General features: G+C 41.9%; 1 protein-coding gene across 1 annotated transcript in view; it reads left to right on the top strand.

Moving 5' to 3' along the window:
* RIMS1 (regulating synaptic membrane exocytosis 1) overlaps nucleotides 1–23,120 on the top strand; it is a 594,395-nt gene that overhangs the window by 351,225 nt on the left and 220,050 nt on the right. The gene's annotated exons all lie outside the window — the stretch shown is intronic.

Raw genomic sequence — 23,120 nt, 5'->3', positions numbered from 1 at the left:
GGCTTACACCTTAAACTTCCATGGAAAGTGAAAGTGAAACTCGCTCAGTCATGTCCCACTCTTTGCGACCCCATAGTCCATGGAATTCTCTAGGCCAGAATACTGGAGTGGGTAGCCTTACCCTTCTCCAGGGGATCTTCCCAACCTTGGGATCCGAGGGGCGACCAAGGGATGAACGGAGTGTGGGACTCGGGGCTCGTGTGCAGGAATCTGAGGTGCCCGCTGGGGACTGGGGGTGTGTGTGCAGAGCGCCGGGATTCGGAGCGTGGCTGAGAGGAGCGTGTGCTGGGCTCAAGGTGTGCCCCTGCAGGGTTCGAACCCAGGTCTCCCGCATTGCCGGCAGTTTCTTTACCAGCTGAGCCACGAGAGAAGCCCAAGAATATTGGCGTGGGTAGCCTTTCCCTTCTCCAGTGGATCTACGCTCCAGAAATCTGGACTCCTGCATGCTCGAGGATTCTTTGCCAACTGAGAAGCTGTATGTCAATTAAGTCTCAGTAAAAGTTGGGGAGAAAAGTGGGGCTTGGAATGCTCCAGGCAGTCTCCCAGCAAATGGAAGGTTTTAGTGTTTTGTCTCCTTTTATTTTTGGATGTGGAGTTTAAAAACATCACCGCAGGCACCCAATGAGTTACAAGAATTATTCATGACGTTGGTTCCTCTCATTCTGGGAAATTTAGTATTCTAGAGCCATCATCACAGAAAATCCTTTAGATAATAGTGCTCTAGAAGATACGTCAATTTCAACTTAAACTCCTGTGTTTATTTTGAAGAGTCTCCTCCTTTTGCTGCTATTCACTTAGATTTAAACTGACCACAGCCATGAATTCAGTTGGTGGTGGTTATCATCTTTGTTGTAGTGCTGGGGCTTCCCTGGTAGCTCAGATGCTGAAGAATCTGCTTGCTGGATGGCATCACGGACTCGATGGACATGAGTTTGGGTGAACTCTGGGAGCTGGTGATGGACGGGGAGGCCTGGTGTGCTGCAATTCATGGGGTCTCAAAGAGTTGGACATGACTGAGCGACTGAACTGAACTGATGCTCCAGTGAGGAGAAGGAAATGGCAATCCACTCCAGTATTTCTGCCTAGACAATTCCATGGACAGAGGAGCCTGGTGGGCTGCTGTCCATAGCGTTGCACAGAGTGGGACACGACTGAAGCGACTTAGCATGCATGCAGCATGCCCCAATGATCTTATGCTGTATTTGGGAACAATTTTAAAAGCTCATTCTGTTGCTATTAGTACTACCAGCCAACTGGTAATAGGTATCTTTGGAGTATGAGGGAGGGGTGAATTTGGCTTTTTCAGTTAGGCATTGATGTTTATAAAGTGCATATTGGTGTTTTAAAAGTCAGATGATGTGTAGACTTTTGCTCTCTTTCGTGCCTCAATGTTGTGTTTTGTAAACATGTATTTTTTTTCCCCTTAAGTCATAAGGGAAGTGTTAAGTAAGTGGATATGCTTAATTGGTGTGCAGAAAACCCCTTATGAGGATGGATATAGATATATTTACGTATGTCTATTTTCCTACTCTGTAAAGAAAGGGTGTACACCAGCTCCACTTGAATGTGTTTAATAAATCACAATGGGCACGACACTAGAAATGAAGCTCAGGATTATTTACAGTAACAACAGATTATGAAAGAAACATGACTGGTGGTGTGGGTGAGTAGAGGAAGGCGGCTAGTGTGATGAGAGGCACTTAATGTCTCTGGCTACTATCTCCCTTTCTCAGGAATTATCTTCTGGGCACTTGGGTGACGACCTGGAATTTAGCCACCTCTGAAGTTGGGGTTCAGGTTCTTCATATGGAAGCATAGGAGACATCGTCGGATACATGCAGCCCTGTTTTCTCTTCATTTATAAATAATCTCATTCTCAATGTCTATGAATGAAGCATAGGCATTTTCCTCCTTTAACCTTAATCTGTAATATTGATTAATGCCTTTATTGCTAAGGATTACCACTGCCGACCAAGGGCTCAGCCGTGATCGTCTACAGCACGCTGTGACCCTGCACGACTTTTTTAGCATCCCTAAGTCTCAGTTTTCTTATTGCCACAGTGGAGATGAGAGTTTCCACTTTGTCAGGTGACTGAGTGGTTTGGATGAGCTCATGTAGCTGCAGCAGGATGCTAAGTTAGCATTCTTCCTGTCTTGATGAGCCTGTGGCATATGTGCCATAGAACTAATATTGCAATGAAGGTGAGATCATCGTATATATATAGGATATATATGTAAAACAAAGAAGAGGTGAAAGAACCCGCTTTATATCTTCCAGGCTCTAGAGGGATGAGAAAGGGACGAGTAATCAGGGAAGAGCCATCTTCCCCGGAGAGGAAGCCGTACAGCGACCTTCACGGTCAGGGAAGATGATCTTCATGGAATAAATATAAGAAAGCAGCATTTTGACTGTATCCCGTGTATTCACTTGCTCAGTTTATCAGTTACATGTATCATATAACTATTGAACACTTGCATGGCTCTGCTTGTCTGTTTGGGCTCCTATAACAAAATTCCACAGACTAAGTAGCTTGTAAACAAAAGAAATTCATTTTCTCACAGTTCCAGGGGCTGGGAGGCCCAGGGTCCAGGCGCCAGCACGGTCTTGTCCTGGGGAAGGTGCTCTTTCTAGCTCAGGTGGAGTCACTCCTTCTCATTGTGTCCACACGTGGGGGAGGCGGCAGGGAGCTCTGTGGGGTATGTGATGAGCGCTAATCCCACTCATGAGGGCTTCACCCTCCTGATATGCATCACCCAAAGGCCCCACGTCCTATTTGGGGGGTTAAAATTTAAACATGTGAATTCTGAGGGAATACAAGCCTCCAGACCATTGTTCTGGCACAAGGCGTCTACTTAATATATGTGTACTACTCTTGCCGTTTATGCTGTTATCCTTATCATTATGCTGAGTTGGTTTGTGTGTTTATTAGTAAGTGTAGATTTAACACTTTCGGTGGATACACTGATGTCAAAAACAAAGACGTGTGCTGCATGCCTTTATGGAGCTTACATGTTGTTGAGAGAAATAAACAATAAAGTATAATAACACAATGAAGTATAATGTATTAAATGCATCAAAGGAGTATTCCTTCCAGATGTATTGATACAGTTTTGCTTTGTGTCCAGATGTTTAACCAGAAAGGTTCCCTGGGCAAATGGTATCTGAAAGTCAACACATAGTCAGCATGATGCTGGAAATACTTGGGCATCTCTGATTTCTTAGATGAGGGCTCCCCAACCCCTGGGCCAGGGACCACTGCTGGTTGGTGGTCTGCGAGGAGCCTGCTGGCACAGCAGAAGAGCTGCAGGCTAGGGAAGGAAGTTTCCTCTGCACTTACAGCCACTCCGCATGGCCCACCTCCTGTCAGATCGAGGGTGGCGTTAGACTCTCCTAGGAGCGTGGACCCTTCTGTGCATGGTGCAGGTGAGGGTCTATGTAGTGTGCTCTTTAGGAGAGTCATCTTGAAACTTCCCTCTCCACCCTGGGCTAATTGTCTTTCATGACACAGTCCCTGGTGCAAAAAGGTTGGGGATTTGGAAGACATGATAATGTAATGTGGTACCTGGACTGGATTCAAGACAAGAAAGGTGGCATTAATGGGGGGGGGGGAACTGATGACATACAGTAAATTTAAGTTTTTTTATTAAAAAAAAAAAAAAAGGTTGGGGACCACTGTGTTAGATTATAAGTATTGAATCTCTCCATGCAGAAGAACAACAGAGAACTAAATCTTACTTGTAATAAGAAAGCAGTTGAATTTACATGAAATGTGTAACAAGATCTCCTGGGGCAAGGTCCAGTGAAGATTTGTGCCCCTAAGGAATCGAGTCAGGAGGCCTAAGGAGAAAAACAAGAGACGCAGGCAGTGAGAAGTGGATGAGAGGAGGAAAAGGCATCATAGCTCCGAAGAAGCAGAGCATTGCTGCCTCAGTCAGGGGATTCATCTGCTGACACTTACAAGGAACCTGAAGCCCTCTGACAAAGCACACTGGAAGAAGAGTCTGGCGTGGGATAAAACGATTTCCTTCCCTTTTAATCCTTGCCTTCTTGCTGGCTTTGAGAGCCTGGGAAAAATACGACCCAAATTAATATTACCTTTGAACTTTTAAAGCACTTTGTGAATGGCTTCTGATGAACAAGGGCTACCAGGTTTCTTTGTAGCTGTTACTGCTAAGCATCATTTAGCAGTCCTTGTAGGAGTGTGTGTTACCCGGATGACTAGCAAGAAATAATACTTCTAAAGGTAGCAAAAAATGAGTGATTGAAAAGAGAGACTGAGGACACTGAATCACAAGGTTGAATTTTCCCCATAAAACAAAAACAGTTTCAGGGGATCCATGTGTCAGTTGTGGGCGCTGTGAACTATTCACTGTGTAGTCTGGGTCCCTGACAGCTTAAACACTGAGGAGTCAGGAACAAGCATTGGGAAGCTTTGCAACTATGAGGTACTAAATTATTTAGATGTAACTAATTCATGTAGTGCTTTGTATCATCCATTAGTCATTAAGCTAAAACTGTTAGGAGTCACCTGTTTGGGCTCCAGCAGTACATTGCCTGTTGCTTACATAGTACTTTTAATTCTACACGGAAGTTGATTTACTTCCGTTTCTTGAGAGCACAGAAGGTATTTTATATTCTTTTGACACTCCTGGTGCTTCTTCCTATAATTTTAAGAGGGTTTTCAATTAAAGAAGGTGGTCACCATTCAGTCATGTATTAATTTCTGTGTGATATTACATAAGTATTACATTATTTACATGATATTAAGCAAGATATCTACAAGAATCTGCTGAATTCTAGGCACATTGTGCTAGGTTTTAGAGGTACAGTGATTGAATAATACCGACATGTACATAGATACATGTATCTATGTACAGGGGCCAGTCATGGTTTTTGCTCCTGTGACACTTTTCTGGGCAACCAAGAGAACTGTTACTGAGGACTTAATAGAGAGGATATATTCGTTAGAAGGACTGATGCTGAAGCTGAAGCTCGATAATTTTGCCACCCGATGTGAAAATATGTCTCTTTGGAAAAGACCCTGATGCTGAGAAAGATTGAGGGTAGGAAGAGAAGGGGTTGACAGAGATGGTTGGACGGCATCATCAACTCAGTGGACATGAGTTTGACCGAACTCCGGGGGATAGTAAAGAACAGGGAAGCCTGATGTGCTGCAATCCATGGGATCGCAAAGAGCTGGACATGACTTAGCAACTGAAAACAATATATCTAATGAATCTGTTCTCTCTATAAAGTCTCCAAGACACTCCAAAGTCAAGTCAGGTTCTGTGGTAAGAATTTGACTACTGATGTTAAAAACTGAAACCTTTAAATAATTACAACTTGGAAAGACTTCTCTATTTTTTATTTAAATTTTGTTTTATATTGGCATACAGTTGATTTACACTGTGGTGTTAGTTTCAGGTGTATAGCAAAGTTTAGATTATTACAAGATATTGACTAGAGTTCCCTGTGCTATACAGTAGGTCCTTGTTGATTATCTATTTAATATCTAGTAGTATGTATATCGGAGAAGGCAGTGGCACCCCACTCCAGTTCTCTGTGAAAATCCCATGGACGGAGGAACCTGGTGCGCTGCAGTCCATGGGGTCGCTAAGAGTCAGGCATGACTGAGCGACTTCACTTTCGCTTTTCACTTTCATGCATTGGAGAAGGAAATGGCAACCCACTCCAGTATTCTTGCCTGGAGAATCCCAGGGATGGGGGAGCCTAGTAGGCTGCCGTCTATAGGGTCGCACAGAGTTGGACACGACTGAAGCAGCAGCAGCAGCAGCAGTATGTATATGCTAAACCCCAAAAGGACTTTCTCTTTTAATGTCTGAGCAAATGTAGGTGTTTATTTTTCCTACCCCATGAGGCCCAACATCAGTGAAGAGGAGAGGAAGCAGACTGTGAATAGATGGTGTAAAGAGGCAAGCAGCCTGCCTTGGAACAAAGGAGCTTGCCAAGGAAGTGAGAAGGGTCAGGGCAGAGGGGGGCCTTCTGGCCATGAGGTCCCTTGAAGCAACTTCAGGCTCAGACCTGAGAGTCAGCAAAGTTGGGAGTGGGAAGCGGAGCTTCTGATCGCAGACATACCCAGTGTTTGTTGCCAGAGCCCCTGCAGCACACTATTCATCCTTCCTACCGTTTCCTCCTCCTCTACCCCCCTGCCACCCAGCAGGAGCAGCCCTGCATCTAATTCCCAGGAAAAATCAAAAGGCAATCCAGTGAGCTGCCTCAGCAAAGCCGGAGGTCCTGGAGAAGGTGCTCTGCGTTCTGGGGCCTCCACCTTCCCACCAGATCCCGCCAAGCCAACGCCTCATTCCCTGTGTGGGGAAGGGGCCAGCTCACAGGCGCCATCCTTCCCAGATGTCAGAGACAGCATCAGTGTCCGCAGGAACAGCGCCACTGATCACACCTGCGTAGTCTCCGCCACAAGTGTCCGCCTGAAACCAAATGTTGCACGAGGCCACACCAAAGGCTGTGAGATACGAGGGTAAATAAGGGGACATGTGGACCCTAGAAGTAAGGCATAGCTCCAAAGCAGAGGTATGCTCCAAAAGCAAATGGAAAAAAATGCTACACATCTTAATGGAGTTCAGAACAGCCTGAATTTCCCAGCGCTCACCCCCGGGGCAGTGTCCCTGCCCAAACCTATGGATGTTCCATGCAAAATATTTTTATATTAAAAAAATTAATAAATAATTAACTTTATTTACTGATACTGTTATTAACAAAACTCAAAGAGAAAGCTCTGAGTGTGCAAATCCATTGCTCTGAAGTGCTTGGAAGACATATTTGGACAAAATACAAGACTGTTCAACTGGACACAAGATTAAACTCTTACCTGCAAACATGGATTAATTCTTCTGAACAGGAAGTTAGATATCTTGATCTGAGACCTTAAAATAAAAGCTGACATTAAATCTGTAAAAATTATTTTGGGTCCAGAAAGAAGCAGCCATACAGAAGCCTGTTACAACCTTGGAGATGCCCAGGAGATGGCTCCAGAGATCAGTCATGAAAGAAAGAGGAAATTCAACACCATGCTAAGGGAAAAGGGAAAAATCTATACAATTCTGGAGGTTAAAGAATAAAGGTTATATGTAAAATAGGAGGTTATATGTAAAATAGGAGTTACACTGACTTTACATTTCTCATCAGTAATGGATTCTAGACTACAAATGACCAACGCCTTCAAAGTTTGAAGTGAAACCCATCCTAGTTACATCTAAATTATCAATCAGCTCCCATTTTCAGAAATTCTACTTTGCAGTCTCCTTCTGAGAAAATTGTCTAAATTTGCATGTACTCAAGAAAACAGAATAATCATGAAAGTGGGACAAATGAGAGAGAAGAAACAGTGGAGCTGACCGAGGAATCCAATGCAGAGAAATCCACGAAGGACACTAGAGATCATATATCGGAAGCTCCACAAAGAATATCTTTTTGAGAAGGATGCCATGGATTCCAAGGCGTATCCAATGACTAGTCAGTTGCTTGATATTATTAATGTGGTAAAGAAAGGCTGTCTTTCTCAACAATAAAGAGGCACAGTTAAAACTTGATGGGGGGGGGGGGGGGGGCGGGAAACTGTTAAGGAAAATCATGGTCCAAACATGAAGCAATCAAGAATATGGCATTATTTTAGTAATTGAGATAGACTATTTGACTGTTAAGCTAGGTAATCTTTCCTCTAAGTGAACAGGAAGCCTGAAAGTTCATCTGTAGAATAGGAAATTTAACATCTGCCTGTTGCTGGTTTTCACTTGGTCCTGAAGTATTCACATGTAATAATATGGTAAACGCCAGTTTCGTTGTTCGGTCACTAAGTCATATCTGACTCTTTGCAACCCCCGTGGACTGCAGCATGCCAGACTTCCATGTCTTCCACTGTCTCCAGGATTTTGGTCAAACTCATGTGCACTGAGTCAGTGACATCCAATTGTCTCATTATCTGTCGCCTGCCCCTGCTTTTCCTCCTGCCTTCAATCTTTCCTAGCATCAGGGTGTTTTCCAGTGAGTCAGCTCTTTGCATCATGTGGCCAAAGTATTGGAGCATCAGCTGCAGCAACAGTCCTTCCAATGAATATTCAGGGTTGATTTCCTTTAGGACTGACTGGGTTGATGTCCTTGCTGTCCAAAGGACTCTCAAGAGTCTCTAGCACCACAGTTCAATGCCAGTTACTGGTTTTCAATTTTTAGAATAAACCCCTTTCTGCATTGAATATATGTACACTTATTTTGGTCTCTTTGTTTTACACAGTTGAAGATAAATATTATGTCCATGTTAAAATAAAGGAAAAACTGACAGATATGGGGGACAAATGATTTGGAGAACAGAGAGATAGAGATAAGCATATGGATATTCTTTAATTATCATCTCTAAAAGATGATGCTGTTAAAATGCTGCACTTAATATGCCAGAAAATTTGGAAAACTTAGCAGTGTCCACAGGAATGCAAAAGATTAGTTTTCATTCCAATCCCAAAGAAAAGCAATGCCAAAGAATGTTCAAAATACCGCACAATTGCACTCAGCTCACACGCTAGCAAAGTAATGCTCAAAATTCTCTAAGCCAGGCTTCAATAGTACATGAACCGTGAACTTCTAGATGTTCAAGCTGGATTTAGAAAAGGCAGAGGAACCAGAGATCAAATTGCCAACATCCATTGGATCATCAAAAAAGCAAGAGAATTCCAGAAAACCGTGTACTGCAGCTTCATTGACTATGCTAAAGCCTTTGACTGTGTGGATCACAACAAACTGTGGGAAATTCTTCAAGAGATGAGAATACCAAACTACCTTACCTGCCTCCTGAGAAATCTGTATGCAGGTCAAGAAGCAACAATTAGAACCGGTCGTGGAGCAATGGACTGGTTCCAAACTGGGAAAACAGTACATCAGGGCTGCATATTGTCAACTTGCTTATCTAACTTACATGCAGAGTACATCATGCGACATGCCAGACTGAATGGAGCACAAGCTGGAATCAAGATTGCCAGGAGAAATATCAATAACCTCAGATATGCAGATGACACCACCCTTATGGCAGCAAGTAAAGAGGAACTGAAGAGCCTCTTGATGAAAGTGAAAGAGGAGAGTGAAAAAGCTCATTTAAAACTCAACATTCAGAGCACTAAGATCATGGCATCCAGTCCCACTCATGGCGAATAGAAGGGGAAATGATGGAAAGTGGCAGACTTTATTTTTGGGGCTCCACAATCACTGCAGATGGTGACGCAGCCATGAAATAAATGCTTGCTTCTTGGAGGAAAAGCTATGACCAATCTGGACAGCATATTAAAAAGCAGAGACATTGCTCTACTGACAGAGGTCCATCTAGTCAAAAGTGTGGTTATTCCAGTGTCATGTATGGATGTGGGAGTTGGACATAAAGTACACTGAGCACTGAGGAATTGATGCTTTTGAACTGTGGTGTTGGAGAAGACTCTTGAGCGTCCCTTGGACTGCAAGGAGATCCAACCAGTGAATCTTAAAGGAAATCAATCCTGAATATTCATTGGAAGGACCATGCTGAAACTGAAACTCCCAATAATTTGGCCATCTGATGTGAAGAATTGACTCACTGGAAAAGACCCTGATACTGGGCAAGATGGAGGGCAGGAGGAGAAGGGGACGACAGAGGATGAGATGGTTGGCTGGCATCACAGACTCAATGGACATGAATTTGGGTAAACTCTGGGAGTTGGTGATGGACAGGGAGGCCTGGTGTGCAGCAGTTCACAAAGAGTCGGACCCGACTGAGCGACTGAACTGAACTGATAAATATTCTTATCTAAAATGTTCAACATCCTGCTCAAATTTTAGGCCAAGAAATAGGGAATTAAGACAACTTACGTATACAAATATATATACAGAGATAAATCTATTGGCTTTGAAAGCAAAAGGGTATCAGTATCACAGTAAGCTTAATAAAGTCTCTTCTTTCATTGGTTTTTAATATGATGTCATAAAATTAGAAATCAGTAGAGAATATCCTAAATAGAATGGTTAGTGGATAGAGCAAAGTTATTTAAACATTAGAGTGCTCTCCATTAGCAGAAATAAGAAAGTGATCATTTTGAAATAGGTTGGGTAATGGAGTCGACAGTGTGGGCAGAAGGGCCATGAGGATAAATGAGTTCTTGTAGCTGCCTCAGAAGTCTTTCATTTTCGTCATGTGCACAGGTTCACTTGATATCCACTAAAATAGGAAAACAGAAAATTGCTATTTAACTTCCCCTTGATGAGTTGCGAGGGATCCATTTTGGTGTCTTCTGGGCCCTCTCATAATTTTACCCACCATCTATCAGCGGTTGATCCACATAGAACTCTGATAGCCTTTGCTTCTCTTTGACCTTTCGTACGTTAATCTTTCACTGATTCCTACTATTTCTGTGGGGAAGGGGAATTTAATTCTCCCTTGCAGCTGTTGGAAGAGCCAGCGTTTAGAGTGTTAGGTGCTTCAGTTTAGATTCCTTCGAGAAAGTCTGAGAACTAATTTCTTCTTACAGTGGGTATAAAATGACCTTGACTGTTTTAATCACCTATGTAATTTAAATCTTAGAGACTGAGTGGATATGGGTAACAGTGTCCATGCATGTTGGGGGTTGTCAGAGCTAATGTGCTAATGCCTAATTTCCAAGACAATGGGATAAGAACATTTTGGGAAACATCATGGAGAGGAGCTGAGTTTTTCAGAATTACAGTTTCTCCATAATATATAAAGGACTGGAAAATCTCCTTGATTCTAAAGCAGGAACTCTGACTTAAAAGAAGTTCTATAAAAAGAAAAGAAATTACGTCTATAAATCTAACCTGATTATATCCAATAATATTTTCTCCAAATTAATCCATGGCTAGAAATACTCCTCATTTAGCTACATCTGAAGAGATTTCTATTCTAGCATCAGGAGAAACTCAATGAAAATCTTGTTTACATCTCATTTTCAAAACTAATCAAGTACAAATTTGACACGTATGCTGACAGTTTTTAAAATGGAATGTTTGGGTGTATGATTGAAGGACGTTTTAAGAGAAACTATCTGTGCTTCAAAATGCATTTAGAAGGAGAGTTGATATTGAAAATGTCAGTGCATCTATTTTATCTCCTAGGTTATTACTTCAATATCCTTTCAAAATGCAGAATCATACTGCAGTGTTTGTGACCCATTTTATCCAGTGAATGAAAAGGTTGTCCTTATTTGGGGTTCAGTTTCACAGAATAACAGAGCATCAGAACCTGGGAGAGACTTGGGAAGCAAATAAACAAAGAGAAAGCCTGCCCTTTCACACACTGTTGAACAGAGAAGTGGACGTCATGGGCGCTGTCAGTTGCCCTGCCCCGGCACCATTTTCCATTTGCAGCAAGAAGAGGTAGGATGCACACTGGTCCCAGCTGCAGCCAGACTTCTGCGGACCAGCACTGTTCTGTCCTCAGTCAAGGCCCAGCCCTAGAAATCTGGTTTCTCACGTACTCCTGAGACCAGGCCCCAGGATGGGGCCTGGTTTTCGTTATTAGACTCCCATCCCTGGATCTTTGTGAAAATTGAAAGTGAAGGTGTTAGTTGCTCAGTAGTGTCCAGCTTTTTGTTAGAGTCCCTCTGGAACTAACGCTTGGCCCTAATGAATCCCCCTGTAGGAACTAGAAGCTGGATTACTGATACTGACTCCCTGGTGCCAGGTGCCAGATTGGAAATCTAGGTGTTACCTTGCATGTCATTCTTACTCATACCTTATGGGCATCCACCTGGCACTGCTTATCTGCATTGAATGGTTACTTTCTGTAGCCATCTTCTCTGAGAGTCTTGGTATTCTTCCTGAGTTGGACTTCTACATTTGGGTCTTCTTAAAAGCTCCAGTTCTACACCAAGGGCCAGATTAATTTTAATTCTGATGAAGTCTGACGCTGGTGTGTCCGAGGTAATATATATCAGTTTCTTAAGCTGCTGTATCATGATGCCACAGTGAGAGAGTCCATTCCTAGGCAGGTTGATAAGAAGTCCGGGGGTCCCCAAAATGAAAGGTTGTTGCTGAACCATGAAAGATACCAGGATTCTTGGCCTCCAGAGGAGAGTAATTCAATCTGGGGCCAGAGATGAGTCTTGATCGCTCAGAGCTTTTTGTGTAATAAAGTTTTATTAAAGTATAAAAGAGATAGAGAAAGCTTCTGACATAGACTTCAGAAGAGGGCAGAAAGCGTGCCCCCTCACTATTGTTATCAATGGAGTTATATACTTTTAATTAGTTATTACAGTGAATCAAAAGAATATCTGGAGGTTGTCAAACCTTACTAGACCCACTCCCATAATTTATGTTTTAAGATAATAGGATTAGCCAGAAGGTTTTTTTCCAGAAACTGTCCTCAAGCAGGATACATTATTGTTATATAATCCTAAGGAATGTAGAGGGGGAAAAAATGTTTGTCCTTTCCTCCTCCTTGAGAATTCCAGACCCCTCCCTCCTTGGGGAGCCCTGGACTTCTTGTCAGCCTGCCCAGGAATTGACTTTCTCAACAGCCTGGGTAATCTGAACAAGAGAAGTTTGCTTCTCCCAGTCTGGAGGCCGGGACTGCAGCGCCTGAGTGTCGGCAGGGTCGGCCCTTCTGGGGTCCGTGAACAGACCTCTGTCCCCGGCCTGTGAGGAGCGTCCCTCTCTCTGAATCTCTGCTTTGTCTTTCCTCTCTGTGAGCATCCATGTTTCCTCTCCTTATGAGGACACTGTGCGTTTTGGATTAGGGAACATCCCAATGAGGTTCTTTCAAACTGATTCTCTCTTTAAAGATGCTATCCGCAGATATGGTTACACCCTCAGGGAGTTGGGGTAAGGGCTTCAACATATGAATTTTGGCAGGAACACGACCCAGTCCATAATAATTGCATTCTCAGGACGAAAGAGACCACAGTCTCCACGTGTTTGTATCCACACACAGTAAATAAACACTCATGTCTGGAGCTTGACTCCATTGGTTTCCATTTATGAAAAGGATAAGATGATCAGGAATGTCACAGGGTAGTTACTTTTTAAAGAGGATTGCCATCCACAATCAGGAAGAAACAGGCAGTTTGAGGGACTGCCAGAGACTAAACCCATTGGGCATGTTTCTTAACCTCTGTAAGGCTCAAGTGCATTGTGTTTGGAACTTGTGGAGTAATTAACTGTACACGTTCCACGGAGTTGTTGTAAAGATTAAATGAGATGATGGTACACAGCAAGTGCTCAATACGTGTTTCTATTTCTGTGACACCAAAGAGGATGCAGAGACAGTAAACGTTAACAAGAATCAGAAGGAAAGCTGGGATGCCAGGGCTTCATGTCAGAGCTGCAGTAGAATTTTGTGGAAAGAATCAATGTGGCATTTAAGTCAGAGAGGTGGGCCTGAGCAATGAGAAATGCGGAGACACATGCACAGAAGGAAACAGGAGACTTCCAGACCTGTGAAAGGACACAGCCCAGAGGCCAGTGATTGAGGGAACAGTTTCTATCCTAGTTTGAAGGACTAGGTTACCTTGGGCAATAGAATTAGAGGGATAGAGTGTGCCAGTGATCCTCATTGAATCTCCTAGGGGAGCATAGAGGTTATCATTCTACATAAAATAAGTCAGAAAGGAAAAGACAGATGTCATGTGATGTCATATGGTTGAACGCGAAACTCCAATACTTTGGCCACCAGATGTGAACAACCAACTCACTGGAAAAGCATCCCCTGATGCTGGGAAAGATTGAAGGCAGGAGGAGAAGAGGGTAGCAGAGGATGAGATGGTTGGAGGGCATCACTGACTCAATGGACATGGGTTTGAGCAAACTCCAGGAGTTGGTGATGGACAGGGAAGCCTGGCATGCTGCAGTTAATGGGGTCTCAAAGAGTTGGACATGACTTAGCGACTGAACAGCAACAATGTATGATGTCACTTTTATGTGGGATCTAAACAATGGCAACTACAAAACAGAGACAAGACTCACAGACATAGAGAACAGTTTTGTGGTTGCTGGGGGGGTGGGGTAGGGGCAGGGGTGGACTGGGAGTTTGGGGTCAGTGGATGCAAGCTAGTATATATGAGATGCATGAATAGCAAAGTCCTATTTATAGCACTGGGAACTGTATCCAGTCTCCTGAGATAAAGCATAATGGAAAAGAATATTTAAAAAAGAGTGTATATTTGTGTAACTGAATCAATTGGCTGTCCAGCAGAAATTGACACAACATTATAAATCAACTATGCTTCAGTTAAAAAAAGGTTGAGGCATCACGAAGAGATTCTGATTAGTTCAGTGTGGAGCTGGGCCCCAGTTTATTTTATTAAAGCATGTAGCTGAATTGAGAACTGTAGGATTGGTTCAGAGTACATTATAATCACTTGAGGAGCTTCACAAAAAAAGGTACCAATGTTCAGGTCCCAAGCCCAGAGCTCCTGATCTGATGGTTCCGGACTGAGGCCCAAGCATCTGATTTTCTTAGCATCTCTTTGGTGAGTCCATTGTGAGGTCAAGGTTATGGTCACAGAGCCTTCAGTGACCTTTCCAAATCTCAGACTTGACCCTTCCTAAATTATGAAGTGCTGATTCTTCCATGAAAAAAATGTTATTTTGTATCACACAAACTTCCCATGAAACAAAATTGCTTATTTATATGGGGAATAATTTGGCTGGAAAAAACAACATAATGACTCTACTAATGTTTATGGGACGTAATAGAGTTGGCTTTTCCAGGTGTACTTTGGAGCCCTGACCCAGGTAGAATTGGCCCTGAAACAACACAGGTTTGTACTGCACAGGTGCACTCATACATGGATTTCTTGCACTAAAAACAGTACTGCATGATCCAAGGAATCCAGGGACATTTGGTATATAAGATGTTACTGCATCCCAAAGAGTATCTTGGCAGAGTAAAACTTTTATGATGAATATGGATAAATACTTCTTATTACAACACTTTATAATACAGGAATTGAAAGCCAGCTCAGTTTTCAAATTAAGAAGCTCTGGTTAAAGGAATACTGTATTGCAATAAAAGTTAATGTATATTCTTATATCTACAACATAAAATATGTTTGTGATTATTGAGAGAAAGGTAATGCTAGTTGTATACATACTATATGGTATGTTTTTGAAAAAGAATGTTTACAGAATATGTGTAAAGAAAACTGAAAAATCAAAGTATTGTATCTACTTGTATCTGGATGATAAAACAGCACACATTCTTTATTTTTCTTTTTGTATTCTTTGTATGTTTAAACTCCTACCATAAACATATTCCTTCATATTAACTTCATTTGGGTTTTCTGTTTACCAGTTATTCCTTTGCTTTGATTTTTTTCTTCATGCCTTCTGTAATATTGACAAGGTTGTTTCATGTGCTTTTCCACTTATTTTCAAGCTGAAGGCATTATATTAATACATTCCTGTGGTAGTCTTAATGCTAACCTGAACTCAATGCAATGCTTAGTTTCATAATTTTTTAGTGAAATCTAAAATCACTAACTCTATGAAAGATGACTTTAACATATTTTAACTCTCCTCTAAAATTTACTGCTTTCCCTATTGTTTATGTTACTGTTGTCTAGAATAGGTTCAGATTGTCTTTCCCCATTCATATAAGTAGGTGTTACTATGTTTATAATTAAGACTTACTTAGATTTGCCAATGTCTTTAATATGTTTTACCTGATTTCATGTTCGTTATTACCTTTTACATCTCTTTTCTTTACTGCTTTCATTTTTCTTCTTGTCAGAGCTTATCCTATAATCATCCTTCCAGTGAGAGTCTAGGAGTAGCTTGTTATCATTTCTTGCAGGACACCCAACTGGGTGTACAGCACAGGCTTTTTCTCTTTTGAAGAAATAGTAAAAAGTACTATTTTTGGAATAAATATTTTTATTACATTCATGGTACAGAAGTGGGGAACATAAGCATGTTTTATCTTGACCTGAAGTACATATATCATTTTTAAGATTTTTTTGAACTAAGTACGGGAGGACTAAGCAAACCAGAAACACTGTGGCCCTTCAGTCATGGTATAAGAGCAGAAAAAAGACTGGTCTCAGTGTGATTTGGTTGGAAATGCAATTGAGGTGGAACTTAGGGACCTCCTGTTCTGGGAAATCATTGGTTCTGGTAAGTTTTGCTTAATTCCTAGAAAGATTTGAAAAATTCTTTAACAAAAACAGAAAAGGGACAGCAATTAGGGTAAAAATAAATAGAAAGGTAAATGGAGCTTAGAAATAATGAAGTAAAGCTATAGGCTTTTATGCTGTGTTTAATTAATTAGATTGTACATCATGTAAATAGTCTTCCACCTCTCCTTGACAATGTGAGTTCCTTAATAACCTGCTGTTTGAAATCTTATCATTTCTAACATTTCTACTAAGCCCTTTGAATTAGTTGTTTTCTTTATGGAGAAATAACTCGTGTCCACTGCTGTAGGAAGCTAGGTATTTGGGCCACAAGTTAATAGGAAAAGATATCATATTATTTACCCCACTTCAATTGTAGTCCTGCTGGATGGCATCACTGACTCGATGAAAGTGAGTTTGAGTGAACTCCGGGAGTTGGTGATGGACAGGGAGGCCTGGCGTGCTGCAATTCATGGGGTCGCAAAGAGTCGGACATGACTGAGCTGAACTGAACTGAACTGAAAGACAAAAAAATATAATATATCCCCTTAATGGATTTTGAGCTTACCCATTAGATTTTAAACTGCTATCATATCCAGGTGATAAAGCCGAGCAGCACACCCCTGGAAACCATTTCCAGTTTATAGTTACAAGTCTGCCTAAGCTAAGGAAACTAAGAGCAAACTTCCACTGGCAAAAACCTATAAATGGTGGATGTAGAAAATATTTATTTAAAAATGCATCACTGAGTTTGCGTAAAAGAGAAACCTCTAAATGGCAGAAGTGAAATGAGAAAACCAACTACGTAAGGATGTGGGATGATGCTTCAGTAATGCCTCTAGGTGGATAAAGACAGGTGATGTCTGGGGCCTTAAGCAACCTGGGGCTGTGAGGAGCAGTGGGCCCTGCAAGAGGCAGGTGATTGGAACTGGCGTCTCTGTGTGAGAATATGACCCTCAGAGAGCTTCCCCCACAATGAAAAGAAAATTAATATTAAATTTCACATAGTTTAGATAAATGAGAAACCTTGTTTCTATCTGAATACTGGGGGGAAAAAAACAAAACACAATATATCTCTTGTAAGAACTTGAAATCCCTTTCTGTTCCTAAGGTGGATTTTGTAGACTGAATTTTTATTGCATACATTGTGATTTAATCTCAAGGCAAGAAATTAACATTTCCTTTGGTCCTTGATCAGGGAGAGCTTCAAGCTCAGAAGCCTTCCATTTGTTTATAATCAGTGACCTATGTTCTGAAGAATGGGCTTCCCTTGTGGCTCAGTGGTAAAGAATTTATCTGCCAAGGAGGAGATACAGGTTTGATCCCTGGATCCAGAAGATCCCTTGGAGAAGGCAATGACAACCCACTCCAGTATTCTTGCCTCGGAAACTCCATGGACAGAGGAACCTGGCAGGCTATGGTCCCCGGAGTTGCAAAGAGTCGGACTTGACTTAAATAAAAACAATGACAACAATGTTCTGAAGAACAGAAAAGTGCTATGAAGTGGCCCTCAGAGAATCAATATTTTGACTTTATCGTTTGGGTTTCTTTTTCTTTTGACATGTTTTCTGTTTTACAGAGCAGGGCAGTAATGGCTAAAGCATTCACGCCAGACTTTAGGCTGAAATGTTCAACTTTTGACTGTCCTTTAAAGTATCTCAGCACCGTGAAAAGCCCTCAATTTCATTCTGTTTTATTTCGTTAATTTAATTTATTAAAGTATAGTTGATTTACAATGTTGTGTTCATTTCTGCTGTACAGCCAAGTGACTCAGTTATATGTACATGTATGTATACACACACATGTGTTCTTTTTTCTATTCTTTTCCATTATGGTTTATCCCAGAAGATGGGATATAGTTCCCTGCACTATCTAGTAGGACTTTGTTTATTCATTCTATGGATAATAATTTGAACTGCTAATCCGGATCTTTCAATCTTTCCCTCTCTCATCCCCCTATACCCCTTGGCAACCACAAGCCTATTCCCTTCGTGAGTCTGTAACTGTTTCATACATAAGTTCACTTGTATGATATTTAGATTCCACATGTACATGATACCATAAGGTCTTTGTCTTTCTCCATCTGAATGACTTCGCTTAGTTTGATCATCCCCAGGTTCATCCACAGTGCGATGCATGCATGCTCAGCCGTGTCCAGCTCTGCAACCCCATGGACTGTAGCCTGCCTGGCTCTTTTGTCCTTGGGCTTTTCCCAGGCAAGAACAGGGCACTGGGTTGCCATTTCATCCTCCTGGGGACCTTCCTGATCCAGGGATTGAACGTGTGTCTCCTGTGGCTCCTGCGTCGGCAGGTGGGTTCTTTACCACCAAGCCAGCAGGGAATGTTGCCACCAATGACATTAGCACTTAATTTCCAATTGTCCTGCTTTGCTAGGTCTCCCCTAGGAGATGTGTGGGATGCATCAGAGGGTGTGTATCGGAGGAATATTCCATGGGGAGAGTTGGGCTTACAAAGTGGTCACTTTCCAGAACAGCCATTTGCCTTTTCTTTGTTTCTCTACCTTTCATAACTGAGTTGTCTTTCCCCTAGTCTCCCTAAAGAGATTCTCACTGGAATTTTCCAACCAGCCCTGGCTCATATCCTGTCACTATCTGATGTGTTGGGCTATTTGCTATTCTGATACCCTTTATTCTATACCAGGTAGATGTATGGAATGTGATCTGGGAGCCTTAAGATCCCGAGCTTGGTGAGCACAGACCAAGGAAAGCTGGGTGACCAGTTCTTCCTGAAAGATCCCTTTCACACACACACTGTGAGTCAGAGGACAGGGAGGGTCCTCAGGGGTCTGTGTTCATTTCATGGAAAATGGTTTCATCAGTACAACTTGGAAAGTGTAATTCCCATACCTGTATTTCAGAATTTCAGTGTGATCTGGGATCCAGAGGTCCTTAATAGCATCACATTCTTTGAGTGTTTTTGACCTTTGAAACTTTCTCAAGCTAGATAATTTATAGACAGAGTTCTTCTAGAATCCAACAAATCTTTGTAGAAAAACTATAAATCTTGATACAAGAAAGGCTGCAGCCTTATGACTCAGGAAAGGCAAGTGTGAATGAAGTTCTCAACCTGGGGAAAAAAATGAATTATTTATATTATTACACCAGTGTATTAAAAGAATACACATGTGGCTCACAGAATGAGTTATTGCTACCTGGTCTGTCTCTAGTCTGCAACCTCTTGGAAAAGTAGATGCTTTACTTATATCCCATCAGGTGTTTGCAATCTGCCTTATAATGTCATTGTCTATAATTGCTCAGTATATTTGTCTATGTGGAGGTATACCTTGTTTTTCTCTGAGATATGGTGGTGAGCAGCAAAGGACATTGCGCAGATGAGTCAGCTGAGGAATAATGGATAAATTTACTGTGCAGGACCTTGCTGTGGCACAGAGGTAAAGAATCCACCTGCCAGCACAGGAGATCCAAGAGCTGCGGCTTTGATCCCTGGATCAGGAAGATCCCCTTGGAGTAGGAAATGGCAACCCACTCTGGTATTTTCGCATGGAAAGCTTCATGGACAGAGGAGCCTGGCTGGCTACAGTCCCTGCAGTCAAAAAGAGTGGGACAGGACTGAGCATGCACACACAAATCATTGCTAGACAGTATTTCAGTGCTGTTTCTTAATGTTCTGGGGTTATATAGAACATAGAGATTCAATGCTGCTGCTGCTGCTGCCAAGTCGCTTCAGTCGTGTCCGACTCTGTGCGACCCCATAGACGGACCCCATAGACGGCAGCCTACTGGGCTCCCCCGTCCCTGGGATTCTCCAGGCAAGAACACTGGAGTGGGTTGCCATTTCCTTCCCCAATGCATGAAAGTGAAAAGTGATAGTGAAGTCTCTCAGTCGTGTCCAACTGATTATTACTTCAGTGTGCACTAGTAAGAGATTTGTGATTTAAAATCAGATTTTGTTTTGTTTTAATTGCCAGGACTGTGGAGGGAAAACAAACAAACAAACTTCTAGTTCCCAGGGTATTGTTATGTGATTAATATTTCAACATTAGCAGTATTGGCATTTGACTGTAATACTTTTTATCTCTATTTTCCAGCTGTTGTATGAGTACTAAAGTTTAATTTGGAAACTAAAAGCTTGGTTAAATAGAAACATTGGGTGGGTAATATAAGAGTTTAGTTTCCAGGAGACACTAGTCTGGATGTTTACTCCATATCTGTTTCTGTAAGCTGTTGATTCCCTTATAATGCACTCTGTTCTGGTCCCTTTTCAGATTTGTTTTAAAACCCGTGGAGGGATTCCCCTGGCAGTCCAGCAGTCAATACTTGGGCTTCCAATGCAAGGAGTGTGGATTCCATTCCTAGTCGATCCCACATGCATTGAGGCCAAAAAACCACAACATAAAACAGAAGCAATATTATAACAAAATCCATGAAGACTTTTAAAAGGATCACATTAAAAATAAAACCCTTGGACATGCTTTGGGAAGTATGAGATATCTGCATATACATCATTTTTACAATTTACGTTATTTGTATGGGAAAACTGGTCAACCACTTGTAAAAGAATGAAACTAGATCACTTTCTAACACCTCACACAAAAATAAACTCAAAATGGATTAAAGATCTAAATGTAAGACCAGAAACTATAAAACTCCTAGAGGAGAACATAGGCAAAACACTCTCAGACATAAATCACAGCAGGATCCTCTATGATCCACCTCCCAGAATTCTGGAAATAAAAGCAAAAATAAACAAATGGGATCTAATTAAAATTAAAAGCTTCTGCACAACCAAGGAAAATATAAGCAAGGTGAAAAGACAGCCTTCTGAATGGGAGAAAATAATAGCAAATGAAGCAACTGACAAACAACTAACCTCAAAAATATACAAGCAACTTATGCAGCTCAATTCCAGAAAAATAAACGACCCAATCAAAAAATGGGCCAAAGAACTAAATAGACATTTCTCCAAAGAAGACATACAGATGGCTAACAAACACATGAAAAGATGCTCAACATCACTCATTATCAGAGAAATGCAAATCAAAACCACAATGAGGTACCACTTCACACCAGTCAGAATGGCTGCGATCCAAAAATCTGCAAGCAATAAATGCTGGAGAGGGTGTGGAGAAAAGGGAACCCTCCTACACTGTTGGTGGGAATGCAAACTAGTACAGCCACTATGGAGAACAGTGTGGAGATTCCTTAAAAAATTGCAAATAGAACTCCCTTATGACCCAGCAATCCCACTGCTGGGCATACACACCGAGGAAACCAGAATTGAAAGGGACACATGTACCCCAATGTTCATCACAGCACTGTTTATAATAGCCAGGACATGGAAACAACCTAGATGTCCATCAGCAGATGAATGGGTAAGAAAGCTGTGGTACATATACACAATGGAGTATTACTCAGCCGTTAAAAAGAATTCATTTGAATCAGTTCTGATGAGATGGATGAAACTGGAGCCGATTATACAGAGTGAAGTAAGCCAGAAAGAAAAACACCAATACAGTATACTAACACATATATATGGAATTTAGAAAGATGGCAATGACGACCCTGTATGCAAGACAGGAAAAAAGACACAGCTGTGTATAATGGACTTTTGGACTCAGAGGGAGAGGGAGAGGGTGGGATGATTTGGGAGAATGGCATTCTATCATGTATACTATCATGTAAGAATTGAATCGCTAGTCTATGTCTGATGCAGGATACAGTATGCTTGGGGCTGGTGCATGGGGATGACCCACAGAGATGTTATGGGGAGGGAGGTGGGAGGGGGGTTCATGTTTGGGAACACATGTAAGAATTAAAGATTTTAAAATTAAAAAAATAAAAAACTATAAAAAAAAATAAAATAAAATCCAAAAAGTAATGATCACCTGCACAATAGTATATTCTTAAAGTTATACGTATCTGTTGTTTTAGTTAGTAGAGGAAAATATAATTCCCTAATTCCTTTTTGTTCCCATAAAGTTGGAGTTTGCATTTTATCTAAAAGAAGATACAGCTCTTTATAGTCTAGAAATGTTACATCATGTCACAGGTAGTAGAAAAGAATCCCAGAGCCGTGTATGTGTGTGTGTGTGTGTGTGTGTGTGTGTGTGTGTGTGTGTATTTAAAGTATTTGCCTCTGCTGAGAAAATACAGCAATAGGAAGAAGGAATCTACTTGTAAAAGTTTATATAAAGAATATATAATATGTATAAAAGATAGCCTAATTTCAAATATTTCTTCAGGAAACAAAACTGTTTTTCTTCACAAGTTAGAGCTCTAATACCAAGGAACCTTCTCATTGACCTAGCTTTAATGTCCCTACACTGAAGCAGAAGACTGGAGCTTTAAGGAGTCATCCTATGGGCGACTGGCCATGTGGTTGTCATAAAAAGCCTTTATTTAGCGCCCTCTACAAATGAGCACACAGCAGGCTAAAGGACACTAGTTAGAATGACTGGGGGGTAGGTAAACAGAAGGAAAGACTTGGAGCAGAGTGTCATCTGGCTGAGAGCTTATTTCCTGAATCCTGTGGATCTGGTTAAAACCCAGCAGAGACGCCAATATGTTTCTGCTCAGTAAATGCTACCAGGCTCCAGGCCACCAGGCCACCGAGGCTCACGTGCAGCGTCCTGTCCAGGCAGTGCCTGTGATGACCTGAGTTAGGTGTGTAGAGCGACTTTCTCCCACTCATAGGAGCATCCCTGGGTTCCGTCTGCTGCTGCTCCTGACCTCCAGGTAGCTCAGTGGCCTGAGTGGAGGGCCGGAGGAGACACCGTGTACGCTGCTTGGATGAGATCTTGAGCTTGTTTCAGAGCCAGGCTGGACTTCTCCGAGAAGCTGCTGTCACGTGTGCCCCCGGGACACCTGTGTCTTCAGAAGGGTGGGAAGATATGAGGGCGGTCAGCCCCAAAGAGGGGAGCATGGAAGCCTGGAGAGCAGGTGCTGGTAAGCCCGACCAGAGTCTGGGGCTCGGGAATCCCACTTTATTGTTTTGTCCAGTCGGATGCAAGTTTGTATTTAACG

Source organism: Budorcas taxicolor, chromosome 14 (genome assembly GCF_023091745.1).
Source record: "Budorcas taxicolor isolate Tak-1 chromosome 14, Takin1.1, whole genome shotgun sequence".
NCBI lineage: Eukaryota > Metazoa > Chordata > Mammalia > Artiodactyla > Bovidae > Budorcas > Budorcas taxicolor.
Note: the sequence above shows the minus strand (reverse complement) of the source record. Positions and strands in the feature narration are given on the sequence as shown.